The following is a 21,073-nucleotide window of genomic DNA, read 5'->3' as shown; positions in this document are numbered from 1 at the left end:
CTTCCTTTGATCTATTTTCTTGTTCGATTTGTTCATCAAGTTCCCATCTAATAGCTGACACAGAGACAGATGGCGGTAATATAAAGTCAATGTCCTCCCTCTCTTTAAGGTCATCCTGATTTAAACGGGACAGGGCATCAGCCTTAATGATACTACTGCCTGGGTGGAAAGTAATGGAGAAACGAATGCGCAAGAAAAATAGTGACCACCTGGCCTGACAAGAATTCATTCTTTTAGCAGTACGAAGATACTCCAAATTCTTGTGATCTGTTATCACTATGAAGGGGTGTAAAGACCCTTCCAACCAATGTCTCCATTCACCCAGGGCCAATTTCACTACTAGCAGTTCTCTATCAACTATACCATAATTCCGATCAGCAGGAGATAGTTTATGAGAATAGAAAGCAATGGGAAATAACAATGACATATCACTGAATATGTCATTGATAAAAGACTGAAACACTGATGGGGCATTAGCGAGTCCATAACTCATGACTAAGTACTCGTAACGACCCTTAGTGGTACTGAATGCCGTCTTCCATTCATCTCCCTCCCTAATCCGGATAAGATTATAGGCACTATAATCCAGTTTTGTACATTTTTTAGCACCTCTTAATTGTTCTAACGCCACCGGAATGAGTGGTAATGGATAAGCAAATTTCTTTGTGATGTCATTAAGAGCGCGATAATCAATGCATGGCCTAAGTCCTCCATCTTTCTTCCTGACAAAGAAGAACCCAGAAGCTACTGGAGACCTTGAGAAATGGGATCTCCTCCAATCTGAAGACCGTCTAGGGCACGGACCTGAACTCATCTGCACAAAGGATCTGTCTTGATGTTTAACTGGGTGACAAGGGACTGATGAATGAAGTTTCCTTTGGCTCCTGAGTCAATCAGTGCTGGAACAACAGTAGATTTTCTTTGGCAGTATACAGTGACTGGTATTAGAAAAGATCGTGAAATTAGTCTTGTTGTGGGTACACTCACCGTATTGACGTGTGAAGCCTTCTCTGGGTGGTGTGTAGGACCTCGCTGTGGACATCTTTTACAATCACGTCTGAAATGATTAAAACCTCCGCAATATAAACACACATGTAGACGACGAAGGCGTTCCTCTTGTGAAAGTCTCAAAACATCACACTGCATAGGCTCAGTAGCAGGACTAGGATCAAAGTATGAAACTTGAGTTCATCATAGGGTTTTTAAAATTGGGAATGGATTGGCCCTTTACAGTAAGGTGTCCCTGACTTGAGGTCTTGGGTCATTTTTTAAGAAGTTGATCGAGACAGATGGATAGTGAAATGAGTTGTTCCAAGGTTATTCCATCATCTCTACAGGCCAATTACGTAAGTATATCTGAGTTGAGACCATTCCGGAAAATATTGATTAGTGCTGGTTTATTCCATCCACTACCAGCCACAATAGTCCTAAATTCCAGAGCATAAGCAGCTGCTGTGTGAGAACCCTGCTTAAGGGTTAGAAGGATTTCACCACAGGATTGTCCTTCATTTGCGTGATCAATCACCTCCCGGAACGTAGTCACAAACTTTGGATAAAATTTATTCTTTCCGGAGAGATGTGAAATCAAGAAAGTTATTTTTGATTTATCAGTACTGGGAGGTGAGTTTTCAAAAAATATAGAACACTGTAAAAAAAATCTGCTACATTTGGCCAGATTACCCTCAAAAATTTCAGGTTTACTGACTGGATAATGCGAAGAGACGTTAACAGAGACTGAGGGAGGCTCAGGGTTAGAACTAGGAGCTGTAAAGCGGGCTGTAAGGGCATTAACGCTTTCTAACACCTGTGAAAAGTGTTGTTGTTGGTTATGTTGTTGCTGAGCAAGAGAGTCTGTAGATTGAGTCACTCTAGCTAGCATTTGCTGGTGTTGACCTAGCATTTGGCCCTGACTGCTTAAAGCCGTTCTCACGGTCTCAGAATCCACTGTCTGCATGCTGCAGCCGAGTAATCTGTCACGACTGGACAGAAAGCAGACACTTGCGGTAAGCAGTCAAAAGAGTTTATTAATCACAATCCAAAAAGGGGAAGACAAAAACAAGCATGGGTCGAATACCGGGAACAAACAGTACCTTAGAGAAGAGCCAAAAGAGTAGTCAAAAACAGTCAGAGTCCACGAAACAGGGAGTAATAACAAATCCAAGGGAGCAAGACAAAAACGGGAGCCGAAAGACGAGCGGGAGGTAGGCAACAGGAATTCAGAATAGACAGGTTTTTAGATAACGCTTTTTGTAAACAACTGAAGAGAGAGATGTTGTGTGAAGTTGAATCAGATCAGAAAATGATTTTACACAAAATTAAAGGTTTATCACTCATTAATTTCCCTGTTGCCACAACCATCTTGAATCTGGTAAAACTGTTTGCAGATTTGAGCGTAAGTATTTAAAAATGTTAAACAACTTCAACTGTTTGGTTAAGGGCGCAGTCTGCGCAGGGCACAGTGGCGCAGCAGGTAGTGTCGCAGTCACACAGCTCCTGGGGCCTGGAGGTTGTGTGGAGCGGGAGTTCCCGCTCCGGGTGACTGTCTGTGAGGAGTGTGGTGTGTTCTCCCTGTGTCTGCGTGGGTTTCCTCCGGGTGACTGTCTGTGAGGAGTGTGGTGTGTTCTCCCTGTGTCTGTGTGGGTTTCCTCCGCGTGCTCCGGTTTCCACCAACAGTCCAAAAACACACGTTGGTAGGTGGATTGGCGACTCAAAAGTGTCCGTAGGTGTGAGTGTGTGAGTGAATGTGTGTGTGTCTGTGTTGCCCTGTGAAGGACTGGCGCCCCCTCCAGGGTGTATTCCCGCCTTGCGCCCAATGATTCCAGGTAGGCTCTGGACCCACCGCGACCCTGAACTGGATAAGGGTTACAGACAATGAATGAATGAATGAACTATTTGGTTAGTGTGTTTGTAGGTGGATTGAGTGTGTGAGTGAATGTGTGTGTGTGTGTGTGTGTGTGTGTGTGTGTGTGTGTTGCCCTGTGAAGGACTGGCGCCCCCTCCAGGGTGTGATTCCACCGTGTGCCCAGTGATTCTGGGCAGGCTCCGGACCCACCAGGACCCTGAACTGGATAAGGGCTACAGATAATAAATGAATTAATGAATTAATTAATTATTTGGATAAAATTATCATAATTATCAGCAAAAAAATCCACAGTAAAAAGTAAAACAGTAAACCTATTAAATAAATGTAATAAAATATATTCATAACACATTCAGCAATAACCGCTGACAAAAATAACTGCTTTCAGTAATCTTTATACTACAGTGGGTTTAGATATCAGCCATAACATTGAAACAACCTGCCTAAGGTCGCCCCTTTGCTGCCTAAAGTGTGTCAGACCTTTTGAGGCATGGATTTCACAAGTCATCTCAATCTGACACCAAATTACACATCATTCTTAAAGTCAGTGTTTCCTCTAGGGAGGGCACAGAGCTATTGCCACCAGAGACACTCACCTGAGACAAGGCTCTACCCCACAACCCCAGAGCTGTGTGACAGAGACAAGACCTGTTGTGGCACCGTGTCACAAATATTAATACAGTGTTTAACAAATGCCATGGGTTTGCAATGTTAAAACATATACATAACCCTTGTTCAGATTAAATAGTAAAGAGAGGGGTGAAGTTGAAAACCATGGTTCTGTATTTCAGATTTACAGAATCCTTCAACACAGTCAAATACTTAGCCTTGTCCACATTCTTCTGTTTCTATAGATCCTCCACTAACTACCACATCTGCTAACACATCTACAGAGCCTCCATATTGTTCTGCTTCTCCGGGTGCTCCATGTTCTCCAGGCTGTGCAGATCTTGAACTCTACAGGAATATAATCATATACCTATCCTGTGTTTGTTTGGTCTCAGTCCTGCTGACTATGGCCTGTTCGTGTCTGTACTTCAGCAGGGTTCAAGGTGAGAACTTCAGAATATTTAAAATAATGCAGATAGGTAGATGCATAAGTAAGCAAATATATATATGTGTGTGTGTGTGTGTGTATACATGTTTTAGACACTTAAGATAATGATATATATTTAAACTAATGCCTTCTCAGTGAGTGTGCTGCTGGTATAAAGCTATAATCACAGTAAATACAAACAAATAATAACATAAAACAAATAAGAAATATAATATCATTGTTTTCTATAAAGCAGTAGGTGAGAGTGAGTTTGAAGAACATTTTTTTTGTTCAGATTCTCTTTGACTGAATGAATTTGTTAAATCAACAGCACACATTATTTAAAAGCATTATTTATTCAGCAGTAAAACTAGGTACAGCGTGATAACCTCAAATAATACAGACAAATGTGTGTGTGTGTGTGTGTGTTCCCTGTTTTACACATGTTCACATATTTTTAAAAAAATGTTCAAACCAGTGGACATTAAAAAAAACTGCATACAAAGAAGTAAACACTTTCTGTTGGTAATATGTTTTAATGTAATTTATGTTTTTTATTATTATTATTTTCAGCCAAGAACTGCCATGAAGCCAGTACTGGAGACTCTAATGAGAAGGTACCAGAAATTCTGTGATTATGATGTAACTGCTATTGTTTACATGGGCGGCACGGTGGCGCAGCAGGTAGTGTTGCAGTCACTCAGCTCTAGGGAGGAGGAGTTGGTGTGTTCTCCCTGTGTCCGCGTGGGTTTCCTCCGGGTGACTGTCTGTGAGGAGTTGGTGTGTTCTCCCTGTGTCTGTGTGGGTTTTCTCTTTAGGTGTTCCGATTTCCTCCCACAGTCCAAAAACCAATGTTGGTAGGTGGATTGGTGACTCAAAAGTGTCCGTAGGTGCGGACAGAATTTGCAGTGTTTTGAGTTCATGAAAAAGATTGAACTCTTTTGAGCTCCTCTCCAAGCTGATTTTTATTTTAGAACTGAAACTTTATTTAACCAGGTACCAGACAAGTCTTTCAGAACAGCTCCTTATTGACAGTGGCAGCCTGAGAATCAGCAGAGCCTATTGAAAGATGCACAGAAACATAAGAGCTATAAAAGCATGAAACAATGGCAGACAAATACAAAATAAAACACTGAGATACCAACATGGAATCTAAAATGGAATCAGGGAATATCAGTCTCACAACAGTTGCATTTTTCATTTAAAATGTTAATTCATTCATTCATGTCTGTAAAAACTTATCCAGTTCAGGGCGCCAGTCCTTCACAGGGCAACACACACACATTCACTCACACTTTTGAGTCACCAATCCACCTACCAATGTGTGTTTTTGGACTGTGGGAGAAAACCAGAGCACCTGGAGGAAACCTGCATGGACACAGGGAGAACACACCACACTCCTCACAGACAGTCACCCGGAGGAAACCCACGCAGACACAGGGAGAACACACCATACTCCTCACACACAGTCACCCGGAGCGGGACTCAAACCCACAACCTCCAGGTCCCTGGATCTGTGTGACTGCGACACCTACCTGCTGCACCAGTGTCCCACCCACTGTTAAAGCAAAACAGAACAAAACCTCCTGTCATTTTATCTTTTATATGGATTTTGATGTGCAAAATCACCCTTTCAAGAAACAGACAAGGTTTTTAAAGATTAACTTGCACACAGACAAACACACAAAAGAAACAGGTTTCTCTCTGACCTCAATTCAACACTGGATGCACTGAATAGGTATCACAGTATAGTTAAAGGTCAAGCATGGATGGTATGTTCTTTTGTAGAGAAAAATGATGTACTATTAATATGTTACCCATATTCTCCACATCCTGTTTAATTTTCAGTGATCAGAAACATGCTACAAGCAGAACACATTTTACTGGACAGAGTGCATACTGACATACGACAGTGGAAACAAAAGCTATATGATGGTAAAAAAATTAAAACATAAAAAGAACATTACATCTAATAATAATAGAAGGATTTTCAGTCTCCATTTTCTACAGATACACAAAGCCAGGGTTAATATAGTTCAGAGGTATATGTAAAGGCCTGTAAGACCCAGGGAAACAATAACATCAACACGGTTTCCATAGCAATATCTCCACAATTTAATGACAGACATGCATTTGTTGGTCATCTGCATTAACAGCATTTCAGTCCACTCTGCTTTTACATTATCAGCATATAGTGTTCACATGCATATTTTCAGAAAAGAATTTCCTTTAAAATGCCGGACAAAACACCTCAGCTGTGCAAATTATGATCATAAGCAAATCAATCTACAAATATAACTCACTAATAAATGGCACGGTGGTGCAGCAGGTAGTGTCTCAGTCACACAGCTCCAGGGACCTGGAAATTGTGGGTTCGAGTCCTGCTCCGGGTGACTGTCTGTGAGGAGTGTGGTGTGTTCTCCCTGTGTCTGCATGGGTTTCCTCCGGGTGACTGTCTGTGAGGAGTGTGGTGTGTTCTCCCTGTGTCCGCGTGGGTTTCCTCCGGGTGACTGTCTGTGAGGAGTTTGGTGTGTTCTCCCAGTGTCCGTGTGTGTTTCCTCCGGGTGACTGTCTGTGTGGAGTGTGGTGTGTTCTCCCTGTGTCTGCGTGGGTTTCCTCCGGGTGACTGTCTGTGAGGAGTGTGGTGTGTTCTCCCTGTGTGTGCGTGGGTTTCCTCCGGGTGACTGTCTGTGAGGAGTGTGGTGTGTTCTCCCTGTGTCTGCGTGGGTTTCCGCCGGGTGACTGTCTGTGAGGAGTGTGGTGTGTTCTCCCTGTGTCTGTGTGGGTTTTCTCTTTAGGTGTTCCGATTTCCTCCCACAGTCCAAAAACCAATGTTGGTAGGTGGATTGGTGACTCAAAATTGTCCGTAGGTGTGAGTGTGTGTGTTGCCCTGTGAAGGACTGTTGCCCCCTCCAGGGTGTGTTCCCACCTTGACCCACCAGACAATGAATGAATATAATGGCCTCTATCTTACTTAAACAAGATGTAGTAATCAACATTTTTTTTTCATCACTGAGCTCAGGAATATTCACATTGGTCACAACACGTGTTCTCTGGGCTTTTTCTCAAGCTTCATTACCTGATAACGAGCCCTCCAAAACAACATGCTATCATATTTACCTATGATAAGGTAAAACTTTATTAAACCCACAACAAGGAGATCATTAACATAGCCTCAAAACCATTATATAACATATGTTAATTCATTCATTCATTATCTGTAACTGCTTATCCAATTCAGGGTCACGGTGGGTCCAGAGCCTACCTGGAATCATTGGGCGCAAGGCGGGAATACACCCTGGAGGGGGCGCCAGTCCTTCACAGGACATATGTTAATATACATCTAAAATGGAATAAAATAATGATGAAGAATGAAATTATAAAAATACACAGCTTCACTCTATACACACTATGGGCCGTGCTGTTACTGTACTGTCGTTCATATGATGTTTAGTATTGTGTTCACAGACTATAGTTGTTTAAACTTCACTTATATCTCAAACTGTAACTTTTATGTGTAGCATCAGGAGGACAGAACACAGACATTTAACCAAAGATACAGAGCTTTATTTTCACTAGTCCAGGGACACTCAGACTTTTTCATATTATTTTATGTCTGTAGCATTGGAGCGGTCTACAGTCGTATGCTTTGCAGGTGATAAGTTTGTGATTATAAGGTGTCAGACTGGTGGATGATAACACAGGTGTCGGTTGGTGTTTGTTATTTCAGGAAGACGAGCTGCAGTACGCCAGCCTCCAACACAGAGGAGAAGTGGCCACTGCAAGGAATCCAGCGTCTATTGTGGATAATGTTATATATTCAGACGTCACCTCACGACCATGGGGACGATCTCCAGTGTGAGGGGTCCAAAATATCACTGTACATCCAAATGCCTGTAGACACCCCTTTTAGTACTGAGTTCAGCTACTTTAAAAGCAGCTGGTCTAGAGCAGTAGAACCATGTTCTCCAGAGTGGGCACTGTGATCCAGAATTAATTATCCAGTATCGGTACCTGAACTCAATACGGTTTAATTGCCTGAATGTAATAAATCCTCACAGCAGTCCAAGTTAGTGGTGTCTACAGACTTTGGTCTTATGGTGCACACGTCTGAAATATCAGTGTCACAGGAGAAATGTCATTCAGTCTACTGCAGGGTTATGTAAGTGTGTTTTAATTCTAGTTCTTTTGAAGCTTTTATATTCATCTTTAAAATGCTTCTTTAAATGTTCATTTAAACATTAATTAACATTGACAGCTACTGTGTTACACTGGGGCAGGAAATTAGGTAAAATCCAGAAAAGTAAGGTAAGCTGTTATTGCTTTTATTTAAATGGTGATGATATAAGAAGAAATAAATTAATAAACATGTACCATCAGGTATTTTCCTGTTCAATGATGTTGGTTACATTTAGTTCTAAGCCCAAACACATTCAGTGATGTTGATGTACGGACCCTGGTGTGGTCAGGCCATTGTTCTTAGAAACATCAGCATCTTATCTGTTCTTCCCTGGCCCTTAACAGACCAACGAATATTTGTTTCACTTTTTAAAAATATACAGTTTATTAAGCCATCACATATACATTTCACTTCAGCAATGAAATCCTATTTACTTCACTTTGTCAAGTAGAGCACTACCTGCTAATTCTGCTATGGCAATTAATAAAGCTCACGTTGGCTAGTATCATGCTGATTAATGGAAGGAGGTGTTTGTTGACTTGTGTCTTTCACTGTTCAGCAGAATTCAGAGAGCTCCTCGAACCAGGAAACTGTTCAGTTTAAGATTAAATAATGATTATCTGCAGGATGGATACAGATGCATTTCTGAACACTATACATCTGCATTCAATCGTTCATTTATTCATTCATTCATTCATTCATTCATTCCAACATGTTGTTTGTAAATTACTCATTTTGTGTTTGTTAATCAAACTACAAAAAGAAATATTGAACTAAGTATCGCTTTGGTATCAATATCTGATTGAAGATATTGTATTGTATCAGTATGTACACTTTTCAAATGACACCCAGCCCTAACTTCAAAGCTGTGGACAGTTTCATACACTCAGTCACTCACACACTCACGCTTGTGGACCGTTTGATACATCTACATTTCTGATATTGGTAAATCTGCTTCCTCTTCCTCTAAGATGCTTATTCTTTTATGAGATAGTTTCACTATTATTTTTACACACAGTGCACACACCTTAGTGACAGAAAAGATGTAGGCTACTCAGGTCACACCTGCTTTTAGACAACGCATAGACAAAACCAGCAAGAACAGGAAATCTACTTTCCACATATTTTTTTTATACGTAATAATCTTTCCAAGTTTAGTAAAAACTTACCCATTTTTTTAACTCACAACTCTTCCACAAATTAACCTTTTTGCCACACACACATATATATATTTTTCCCTGTGTTCATAATTGCTCTCTTTATTTTCAGATCTATGTGTTTTTATACTCATATCAACATAATTGATCATAATTTTAACTTAATTCTTGATATGTACATTTTCAATTCCTTCATTGCCAGAAGCTGCTCCAATCTTTTCCCAGAACAATATACAATAGTATCTTCAGAAAATAAATTACTTTGTACAATTTAGACACTCATCTTCTCTCTTGGTTCCACAATCTCCTTTAATTTGTAACCCATTTATACGGTCATTACATTCATTAGCAATATTTATAATATTATTTATAATTTTATTGTCTTCTTTTACAAAGTAATTAATGTATTGTCTTATTTTCTTTTTTAAATTAAAGTCATGAAAAGATTTCCTGGTGCTGGCAGTTTATTGATGATCCACATATTATTCTAGGGCGGCATGGTGGTGTAGCAGGTAGTGTCACAGCTCCAGAGACCTGGAGGTTGTGGGATCAATTCCCGGTCCGGGTGACTGTCTGTGAGGAGTGTGGTGTGTTCTCCCTGTGTTCGTGTGGGTTTCCTCTGGGTGACTGTCTGTGAGGAGTTTGGTGTGTTGTATATTTAACACATAACAAACGCCTTTAATATTCTTCCTTTCCATTCAGCATTTAGCTCTAAACAAAATTTAAAAATGTGGTAGTGTTCTGGTGAAAATTTTCTTCTAATATTACACTTAAACACAAAGCTGCGCCAATGAACTTGTCAGACATTAAATAAGGGGCAGAGGTGTCCATGTATTTGTATCATTCCAAGGACAGAGGAGATGGCTTTCAGTTTTGTAAAATATGGGGCAGAAATTGAAAGGAAGAAGAGATTATGGTAAATTGCTCTAATACAGTTGTGTCCAGCTTGGTTGAAAACCAGTGAATTGTGTTTATCAAATCAAATCAAATTTATTTAAATAGCGCCTTTTACAACTGATGTTGTCACAAAGCAGCTTCACAGTTTCAGAACAGAACATTTAAATGGAATTCAACACATCACCAACCACAAGTCCAGGAACTGCAATACTGTGGAGGGTGATGCTTCACTTGCAGAGGAACTTAACTGTTTCTTTGCTCGCTATGAGGTGGGAGCAGTGGAGACAAACACAAGACCTCCACCAGTCTCCAATAACCACATCCTCATGGTGCAAAAACACGAGGTGAGACGTGCACTTAAAGCAGTGAACCCCAGGAAAGCTGCTGGTCCGGATGGTGTGACAGGAAAGGTACTGAAAATATGCGCAGACCAGCTCTGTGGCATTTTTACAAAAATCTTCAACCTGTCCCTATCAAAATCCATCATACCACCATGCCTGAAGTCTGCCACCATCATCCCGCTGCCCAAAAAGAACACCATCAGCGACCTCAATGACTACCGTCCAGTCGCACTCACACCGGTTATAATGAAGTGCTTTGAGAGACTGGTTCTACAGCACATCAGAGCCACTCTCCCTCCCAGCTTCGATCCACATCAGTTTGTTTACAAAGCAAACAGGTCCACTGAGGATGCCATCAACACTACCCTTCACACAGCACTCACACACCTGGAACACCAGGGAAACTATGTAAGAACATTATTTTTAGACTTTAGTTCCGCCTTTAATACGGTCATCCCCAGCAGACTGGTGACCAAACTCATAGACCTTGGTCTTTCTCATTCAACATGCATCTGGATTAAGGACTTTTTAACAAACCGCACCCAGTCTGTTAGATTAGGCCGCCATCAGTCCTCCAGGGTAACACTCAGCACTGGAGCTCCACATGCTGTGTGCTGAGTCCTCTCCTCTACGCACTTTACACTGCACCCCCACCCACTCCAGCAACACAATCATCAAGTTCGCGGATGACACAACCGTGGTGGGACTCATATCTGGTGGAGATGAGACCGCCTACAGGGATGAAGTCCTGGGACTGGTGGAGTGGTGTGCAAAGAACAACCTCTCCCTGAACTCCACCAAAACAAAAGAACTGGTCATTGACTTCCGGAGAAAACGCTTAGACCCCTCACCACTCATCATAAATGGGGACTGTGTGGAAAGAGTCCCCTCCTTCAGATGTCTGGGTATGCACATCTCTGAAGGTCTCTCCTGGAACACCAACACCACAGCTGTAGTCAGGAAGGCACAGCAGAGACTATATTTCCTGAGAATTCTCAGGAAAAACAACCTTCAGGAGAAGCTGCTGGTGTCTTACTACCGCTGTGCCATCGAGAGTGTGCTGACCTACTGCATCTCAACATGGTACAGCAGCTGCTCAGTGGCAGAAAGGAGAGCTCTACAGAGAGTGATCAACCTGGCCCAGAAGATCATCGGTTGTCCACTGCCCAGGCTGGAGGATCTGTTCAGCTCCCGTTGCCTAAGCAGGGCAGCCAATATACTGAAAGACTCCTGCCAGCCTGGACACCATCTCTTCCAACAGTTCAGAAAACGCTTCAGGTCCATCACATCCAGGACAAACAGACTGAAAAACAGCTTTTACCCCAGTGCTGTACAGGAACTGAACGCACATACCTCTTAAGCCACTCAGGGCCTGTGCAATACACAGCAAACACACGCACATTAATCTCCTCTACTACCCAGGGCTAGTGCAATAATTGTTATTTCTATTGTAAAAAAAAAAAAAAGCTGCATGTTTCTACTGTTTTTGTTTGTTTAAGCACTTTAATGATTGCTGCTCAATTTCGTTGTACATGTGCAATGACAATAAAGGCTACCTTATCTTATCTTAAATCAAAGCCCAATGCGAGCAAGCCGAAGGCAACAGTGGCAAGGAAAAACTCCCTCGAGGCTGGAGGAAGAAACCTTGGGAGGAACCAAGACTCACAAAGGGGACCCTTCTTCCTCTGATCAAACTATAGATTGAAATTTAAATGATCACCAATGAAGTGTCATTATGCTACATTATAATAAGAATAATAATAATGACATCAATCTTGGGGTGTAATAATAGTGCATCAGATTGGAAGAATCAGTCAGTGTTGCTAATCTGAGTCCATTTCTACTTCAGTGTAGTTGATCATGGTGAGTGGTCAGAGGCTGGCAGCCGTAGATGAAGGTGAGCAGCTGGTCTGGTCTGCTGTGGGCCGCAGGAGAATCCAGCAAACAATCTTCCATCAGTGGGCCACCATTTTCTCAGAAAACAGTAAAGGGAAGAAGTTAGTTTAGTTGAGTGCAGCAGAGAATAAGAGCATGTGAATATTTTCATTAGTGTAGTGACGGATCTGACTGTAACAGACTGGGAGTAGGGAAACCAGAAGAAGCTCCTTCCGCTCCAAACAAGAGAAATTGTGAGCACATCATCCAGGTTTACCCTGATTCTCCATGTCCATGAGTTCCTGAAATGACAACCTTAAACTAGACAGAGGTTATTTGCCAAAGGCTAAACTGGACAAGTGTGTTTTGAGCCTAGACTTAAACATAGTGACTGTGTCTGCGTCCCGAACACTAGCTGGAAGATTGTTCCAGAGCTGAGGGGCTTTGTAGGAGAAAGCCCCGCCCCCCCCCCCCCCCCCCGGCTGAATTCTTATGAATTCTCTTACTGAGATCTGAGTAATCTTGGTTCAAGTTCAAGATCAAGTTCAAGAAGTTTATTGTCATCTTGATGTAATAAAAGCGTGAACTAATTTTTCCGCATCTGGGAGGGATAAGGAGTTTCTTAACTCGATAACTCGAGGTTCAGAAGATGTAGGAAAGCTGTTTTTGTAATGTTACCTATATGCTGATCAAATGATAGATCTGAATCAATTATAACACCCAGATTTTTAGCTGATGAGCTCGGGAGAACAGGGAAGTCAAAATTATGTATTAAGTCTGATACCTTATTAATAGCAGGTTTTGGACCTAGAAGGAGAACCTTGGTTTTGTCGCTGTTTAGCAGAAGGTAATTGTATGACATCCAATGCTTCACTTCTTTAACACAGTCCTCCATTTTCTTTAGTGTAGGTTTGTCATCTGGTTTGGCTGATATGTATAACTGTGTGTCATCTGCATAACTGTGGAAGGTAATGCCATGCCTGCTAATAACTCTGCCCAGTGGCAGCATGTATAATATGAATAGTAAAGGTCCTAAAATGGAGCCTTGGGGAATTCAAAATCTCATTTTTGTATGAATAGAAGAAACATTATTTAATTTTACAAACTAATAGCGATCTGTGAGGTAAGCCTTAAACCATGATAGGGCCGTTCCTGTTATTCCAACCATGATTTTTAATCTTTCTAACAGAAAAGTATGATCAATTGTATCAAAGGTCGAGTAGAACTAGCATGGATACGCAGCCTCGATCAGAGGTGAGAAGAAGGTCGTTTGTTATCTTAACTAAAGCTGTTTCGGTGCTATGGTGTGGCTTAAAACCAGATTGAAATTTTTCATATATGTTATTTTTATGCAAGTATGACCTAAATTGTTGGGCCACAACTTTTTCTAAGATCTTAGACATGAAGGGAAGGTTAGAGATGGGTCTCTAATTGAATAGTACACTAGGATCAAGGTTCGGTTTCTTGATCAGGGGTTTAATAACTGCTAGTTTAAATGCTTTGGGTATGTGACCCAGTCTAAGGGACGAATTTATGATTGTTAAAAGGGGATTGATTATGACTGGTAATAATTCTTTAAATAGTTTTGTTGGTATTGCATCAAGTGTGCAGGTCGTACAATTTGACGAGTAGATGATTTTCTCCAGTTCTAGCTGTGGTAGTGGGTCAAAGTCCTCTAGTCTTTCTTCTATGTTTTGTTCTATATCATCCACACCAGATGACAGACAGGCTGGATTTAGTAATATGGTATTATTGTTTGTCTAATATTTTCAATCTTATTGTTAAAAAAGTCCATAAAAGCATTGCTGGAGTGAATGGCTGGGATCTGTGGATCAGTAGCTGCCCGATTGTTTGTAAGTTTAGAGATTACATTAAAGAGTGCTCTAGGATTGTGTTTATTATTTTCAATCAGTGAGGACAGATGTGCTGAACGTGCATTGACGAGAGCCCTTCTATATTGGATAAGGCTGTCTTTCCACGCACAGTGAAATACTTCCAGTTTAGTCGACCGCCATTTCTGCTCTAATTTTCTTACGGTTTGTTTTAGGGTGAGTGTTTCTTCATTATACCAGGGAGCGAGTTTTTTCTGTTGTAGCTTTTTACGCTTAAGCGGTGCTACACGATCTAAAGTTGATCAAAGAGTGTTATCTAAGTAGTCCGTTAGTCTGTCCAGCTCCAGTGGGTCTGCTGGACTACTGACTGAGGTCAATAAATCAGTGATGTTTTCAGTAAATTTAGGGGCTGTAGATGGGGTTAGTGAGCGCTTTAGATAGTAATGTGGGCATGTACATTTTTTAATATCTAAACTCAGTTCATATGAAATTAGGTAGTGGTCTGAGACCGTGGAAGACTGAGGGAGAATATTTAGGTTTTTTATGTTCGTGCCCAGGGTCAAAACCAGTCTAGTGTGTGATTACAATAATGAGTAGGACCTGATACATTTTGTGTGAAACCAACAGAATCTATGATTGATGTGAACGCCTTTTTTAGTGGATCATCACTTTTCTCAAAATGAATGTTAAAGTCTCCTACAATTATTAACTTATCACAGGACACTGCTAAATTAGCAGCTAGTTCACCAAATTCTTTTATAAATTGTGAATAGGGCCCTGGTGGTCTATAAATGTTTAATAAGGAGATTGTGTTCTTATTTGTGGCGGTGTTAATTATGTTAATGTACATAATTTCAAAGGAAGTAAAGCTGTAACCATGGTTGTAACCATACTTATTTTGGTTAATATGTAAATAATTTTTGTAAATTATACATAATGCACCCCCTTTGCCCGTCAGTCTGGGGCTTGAGTGGCTTGATTTAGTGCTAAATATTCATCATTTCTGACCCAACTTTCACTAAGGCATAAAACATCAAGTTTCTAATCCATTATAATTTCATTTATAATGACTGCTTTAGAGTTAAGTGCTCTTATATTGAGTAGGCCAAACTTTAGGTCTGAGGGGATGATACTACTTCTATTTCTGATGGTTTAATAGTGACTAGGTTATTGGGGCACGCTGTTTGATATTTTGTGGGTTTAATTTGATTATATTTCTTTCTTGTCAAGCCTGGCATAGAACATCCTCGATGTTCCCAGAGAGAACTGCAGAACCTAGACAACTAGGGTGAAGCCCATCCCAGCGGTAGAGGGTAGGACGTTCCCGAAAAACACTCCCAGTGGTCGACGTAGTCCACGCCGACAGTGCCACACAAAACCCGGAGCCAGGAGTGGTGTGCGAAGAACCTGCTGTACGCCTCACATCCTTGTCTGTATCCTGGTGGGTAGGGGGCTGGAGACGACGATCCTGGCGTCCGTCTTCTTCCGAGCGGTATCCAGAAGCGAACGGTAGTGCTCCTTCAGGACCTCGCTGCGGCGGGCGGATGCGTCATTCGTCCCCACGTGGAGAACGACGGTGCAAAGGACCTCATGCTGCCGCAGCGCCGAGGGAAGTCACCTGGCAACATCCAGGACACGAGCACCTGAAAAACAGGACACAGTAGCGTTACTTTTAGTGCCTGAGACTCTTATATGTCTGACTATAGCATCACCGATAATAAGAACACCACCCTGTTTAGCTCTCGGTGCCTGTGCAGGTGAGGGCCAGGAGGTGAGCACCTTAAACCGGTTGGTAGAGGGAAAGACTGGCTGCGGTAGAGGGGGAGACGACCTTGGCTTCCCACGCCCACGCTGACGCTCCCAGCTCGGAGCTGGAGTAAAGATGGCCGTCCCGGAGAGCTTCCGCGATGGAGGAGCTGGAGTGTCAACGGCCGCGTAGGAGGCATCGTGGGCGGCCTCAAGCCTCATTTTCTCCCGCTGGAGCTCCGTCTGCTTCTCCAGGAATTCGGCGGCCCAAATGCTCGATCTTCGTGCTGAGCCTGAAGAGTGATCGTTCCTCCGCAGTCGCCATTATCAGGAGAGGAGGAATTATTAATATGAAAAACAACAATAAAATGGTAGTGGTATTAACAGTGTACAACTAACACTAAGTACAACTAACAAGGATAAGTTAGCAAAGTATTAACAGTAAAGACTTTAAGTAAAAAGATTAGGAACAGTACTAAACAGCAGCAAGCAAGCAAACTGAGCGCGCGAACTGTCAACCGGAAATGACGACACCAACGTTTAAGCTCTTGAACTGTACACACAGGCACATAAAGCGAAGTGTCCCAGTTCTACTCTCAGCTCTGACCTCTTGAACACTTGAGAGTTTCAGTTTATAAGTTTCTATCTGCATTTAACCTTTTCCAAAAACTAATTTATAAATAGAATATATTTATTAAGTAGTTATGGTTCTGTTCAAAAACACAGTTACACTGTTATGTTTACAAATTATTAGATTAATCAGTTTTCTTTTTTAATTTCTCTTTGACTTTTTTGCCTAAACAAGTTTACAGTGAAGTGAACCCAGAGTGAATATGCAGCTTTAGAAACTCCTCGCTACTTGAATTTCACGAGGTTCCATGGTACCTTGGCAGTTGCTAAGGGTTTGTTAGGTGGTTGCTATGGTATCTCTTGTTGTTCATTATGACTTAGTCTGATTCCTTCAATGCACTAACCTGATCTCACTGTCAGGATTCAGTCAGTTGCATTCTGATTGGCTCTCTTTAACTCAGCATATAGGCACCTCCATATATTGCTTTTTGCTGCCTTTGGACTAATGTGTATGGAGCCCCTTAAAGTCTTAAGGTCAAAAAGGTGGCTATGTGCCACACAACAGGAGCCCACTGTCCCGCCTCCAGCTGAATGTGCCCCAAACTCACTCAGCTACAAATGAATGAATTCCCATCAGATTCAAAATGATACATTCACTCCCTCCTCCAGCTGAACCATTGAAGTTGTAGTCCACTGAAACATGGGGGTAGTGTGTAAATAAGGAATGACCATGAGAGATCATACGTGTGTCCTAACACATAGCGCCTGTTATATCTGTCGGAAAACGATATTTAAATTAAGAAACGAATGACTAAAATATTATTTTTCCACCATGAGACTTTAGGGCGTATTACACATCGTGTCAAAATAGTCGAGTTGTGAGCGCAGATTTCACATACCAAAGGACACTTTACAAAAATAAAAACAACTTAAAAAATCAGATCAGGTGAAACCTGTGTTTATTGTGGTGTCGCATGGAAAGGAAGCGCTACTGAAGTGTGAAACTTTTCAGGTTAAACAGATATTATTCTTCAAACATTTAAGTTGTGTTCATTGACCTCCTGAACTATATACTCCCACTCTGGTTTAAAATGGAATTTTTTGTGATGGATGTTGTTGTGATGTTTGCAGTAGGTCGCTGACGCTGACCCCTTTAAGAACAGGATGTGGGAACGGTGGTAAATTTTACTCTAGATCTTATTCTATCTATTATTACTAACTTGTGTGGTGTTGTGATGGATGTCAGTAGATCTACATGTGTCTTCTGATGGGAACGAGGGTCCGGTGCAGAATCTCAGTCAAATGGACAAACATATCACAGAACATTCACATTGATATGAAGAATATAAACATATTTCTGGCTCTGGTCAAAAAGCCTCTGATGAATTTAAAACACTGGGAGCTGCATATCATTACAGTCACAACAAAACCTTGTATCTCTAAAATATTAACTTTAAAAAACAAAGAAAAATATTCTTTGAGTAAATTCAGTGAAGAGGTTTTTCCTAAAAGCTGTGACTGAAGTGACTGATCCTAAAATATCAGGAACGTGTAAAGGGCAGCAGACTGTCAAATTTTAACAAGAGCAAAGAGAAACTAAGCATCCCTAGTTCAGCTGGACCGCCATTAGCCATACAGCCATTGTTTCTTTGTTTACATGTGGGTTTTATTCTGTGATTGTGTTGTACATAAAATATGGAGGGCAGGACTAATAAATGCAGAAATGAAAAAAGGAGCACAATGGTGTGTTCATAAAATATAACACAGACATCATTGTATTTCTTGTTAACTTTGTTTATAAATAAATACTAGACGCACTACCTCCAAAGAACAAAGACGACCAAGAACATTTAGTTGATTTTAAGAACTACAATTACTTATATTCAATGTAACTGGTTTAAAGTAAAACACGTGAAATTTAATGTGTCTTTGTGCAGTTATATGGAGTTTTATAAACACACTAACGCCACAAAATGGCTGAACTAACACAGACCGTGTAGTAGCGCCACCTTAAGTTCTCTCTGTGAAATACGGCTGAACTAACACAGACGGGGTAGTAGTGCCACTATAGTTCTCTCTGTGAAATACAGCTGAACTAACACAGACAGTGTAGTAGTGCCACCTTAAGTTCCCTCTGTCAAATACGGCTGAACTAACACAGACGGTGTAGTAGCACTACTGTAATTCTCTCTGTGAAATACAGCTGAACTAACACAGACGGTGTAGTAGCACTACTGTAATTCTCTCTGTGAAATACAGCTGAACTAACACAGACGGTGTAGTAGCACTACTGTAATTTTCTCTGTGAAATACAGCTGAATTAACACAGACGGTGTAGTAGTGCCACCTTAAGTTCCCTCTGTGAAATACAGCTGAACTAACACAGACGGTGTAGTAGTGCCACCTTAAGTTCCCTCTGTGAAATACAGGTGAACTAACACAGACGGTGTAGTAGCACTACTGTAATTTTCTCTGTGAAATACAGCTGAATTAACACAGACGGTGTAGTAGTGCCACCTTAAGTTCCCTCTGTGAAATACAGCTGAACTAACACCGACGGTGTAGTAGTGCCACCTTAAGTTCCCTCTGTGAAATACAGCTGAACTAACACAGACGGTGTAGTAGCACTACTGTAATTCTCTCTGTGAAATACGGCTCAACTAACACAGAGTGTGTATCAGCGCCACCTTAAGTTCTCTCTGTGAAATACAACTGAGCTAACACAGACAGGGTAGTAGCACTACTATAATTCTCTCTGTGAAATACGGCTCAACTAACACAGAGTGTGTATCAGCGCCACCTTAAGTTCTCTATGTTAAATACAGCTGAACTAATACAGATGTACTGGCGCCCCCTCCAGGGTGTATTCCCGCCTTGTGCCCAATGATTCCAGGAAGGCTCTGGACCCACCGCGACCCTGAATTGGATAAGCGGTTACATATAATGAATGAATGAATAATACAGATGTTGTAGTAGCGCCACATTACGTTCTCTATGTTAAATACAGCTGAACTAATACAGACGGTGTAATAGCGCTACATACGTATCTATGAAATACGACTGAACTAACAACAGATTGTGTAGTAGCACCACTGTAATTCTCTCTGTGAACTAACACAGACGAAGTAGTAGCGCCACCTTAAGTTCTCTCTGTGAAATACGGCTGAACTAACACAGAATGTGTAGTAGCGCCACATTAAGTTCTCTATGTTAAATACGGCTGAACAAACAGTTCCTACTCGTACATGCGTGTTTTAACATTAGGGGTCACTCAGTCAGTCAGTAAAAAGATGTCTCTTCCAGACATAATTGTACAAACTGGATACTTTCTAGAGTGTCTCCAATTTGGTGCATTCCCCTGCTGCTACTCCACTGTACTGCTGACTGAGTGTGGCTTATATCCTGCTGCTACTTTGCTGTACACACAGGCTCAGTGCGGCTGATATCTCCGCTGATACACCGTTAAACACGCTGACCGATTGTTGCTAGTATCTCTGCTGTACTCAGACTTAATTCATTTATGCCGTTCTGTGTTGTTTTGTGTTCTGTTTGTTCTGTTTATGTCTTTCACTTCCTCCCCATAGCTTGGTGAACAGCTGGATAGCTACTTTACTCGCTAAGATGGCTCCTAAGCTTTAGCTCACCCGTCTCTTTGACTCAGAGAGGAGACCTTCTAGCTACTTTGGACAAAACCCCACGAGGATCAAAACTCACAGCAGTGTTCCCTGTGTAAACAGCCCTGTTCAGAATGGTCGGGTTTCTTTAAATGATAATGAGCAGCAGTGAGGAGCAAGGAGCAGAAGCTCTGGGTTTTAGCCATTTTCACTTGATTCTCTTTCTTCTTCATTATCGTTTTCCCCGTTTTAACTCAGTGCTCTACACTGGTCCAGCGCTGTGATTGGACAGAGTCAGACGAGGGGGTGTCAGACTCAGAATGACTCTATTATCCTATGTTTTCAGACTTAAACTCGGGTTACGCCACACGATTTTACCCCGATTTTAAACGGTGCAGTAATTGCATTCTGTCACCACTAGATGGCATATGAACCTGACTTCAATACCATGGAAAATTACACGTTTGGCCGTTGAGATTGTGTCTCAAAAAACTGTAAAGGCACTTCGAAGTACATTTTTTGCAGTAAAATGTCAGCAAAAAAGTTGTGTAGTGTGAGATACACAGTCTGCTTATGATGCTTATGTAGTGTAACCAAGGCTTTAAGCAGCGCACAGAAAACTGACTGTGGTCTTTTTTCACAGGATGTGGGTTGGTGGGCTCCAGATACACACATTAATTTGACCATACACTGAACACTAGTTTTTCACAATGTCCCCTTTAATGTGCCCCCAATACAGATTTTACAGTGTACATTCAGAGCACCTGCACACGAGACTAAGGTCAGTTTGTCCAGTGCTACGTGTGGGTCACGGGGTATAACTCCCCAGTCTTTAGACTGTGGAGCAGTGGGACTGTATTCTCTGAAGTGATGAACCTTATAATTCTGAGCTGAATATCTACGAGCTAAAATGGTGACTGTGATCCGGAACAGATCCTGTACTGTTTGAACACAATCCATCCAAA

The sequence above is a fragment of the Hoplias malabaricus genome, chromosome 4 (genome assembly GCF_029633855.1).
Source record: "Hoplias malabaricus isolate fHopMal1 chromosome 4, fHopMal1.hap1, whole genome shotgun sequence".
NCBI classification, from domain to species: domain Eukaryota; kingdom Metazoa; phylum Chordata; class Actinopteri; order Characiformes; family Erythrinidae; genus Hoplias; species Hoplias malabaricus.
Note: the sequence above shows the minus strand (reverse complement) of the source record.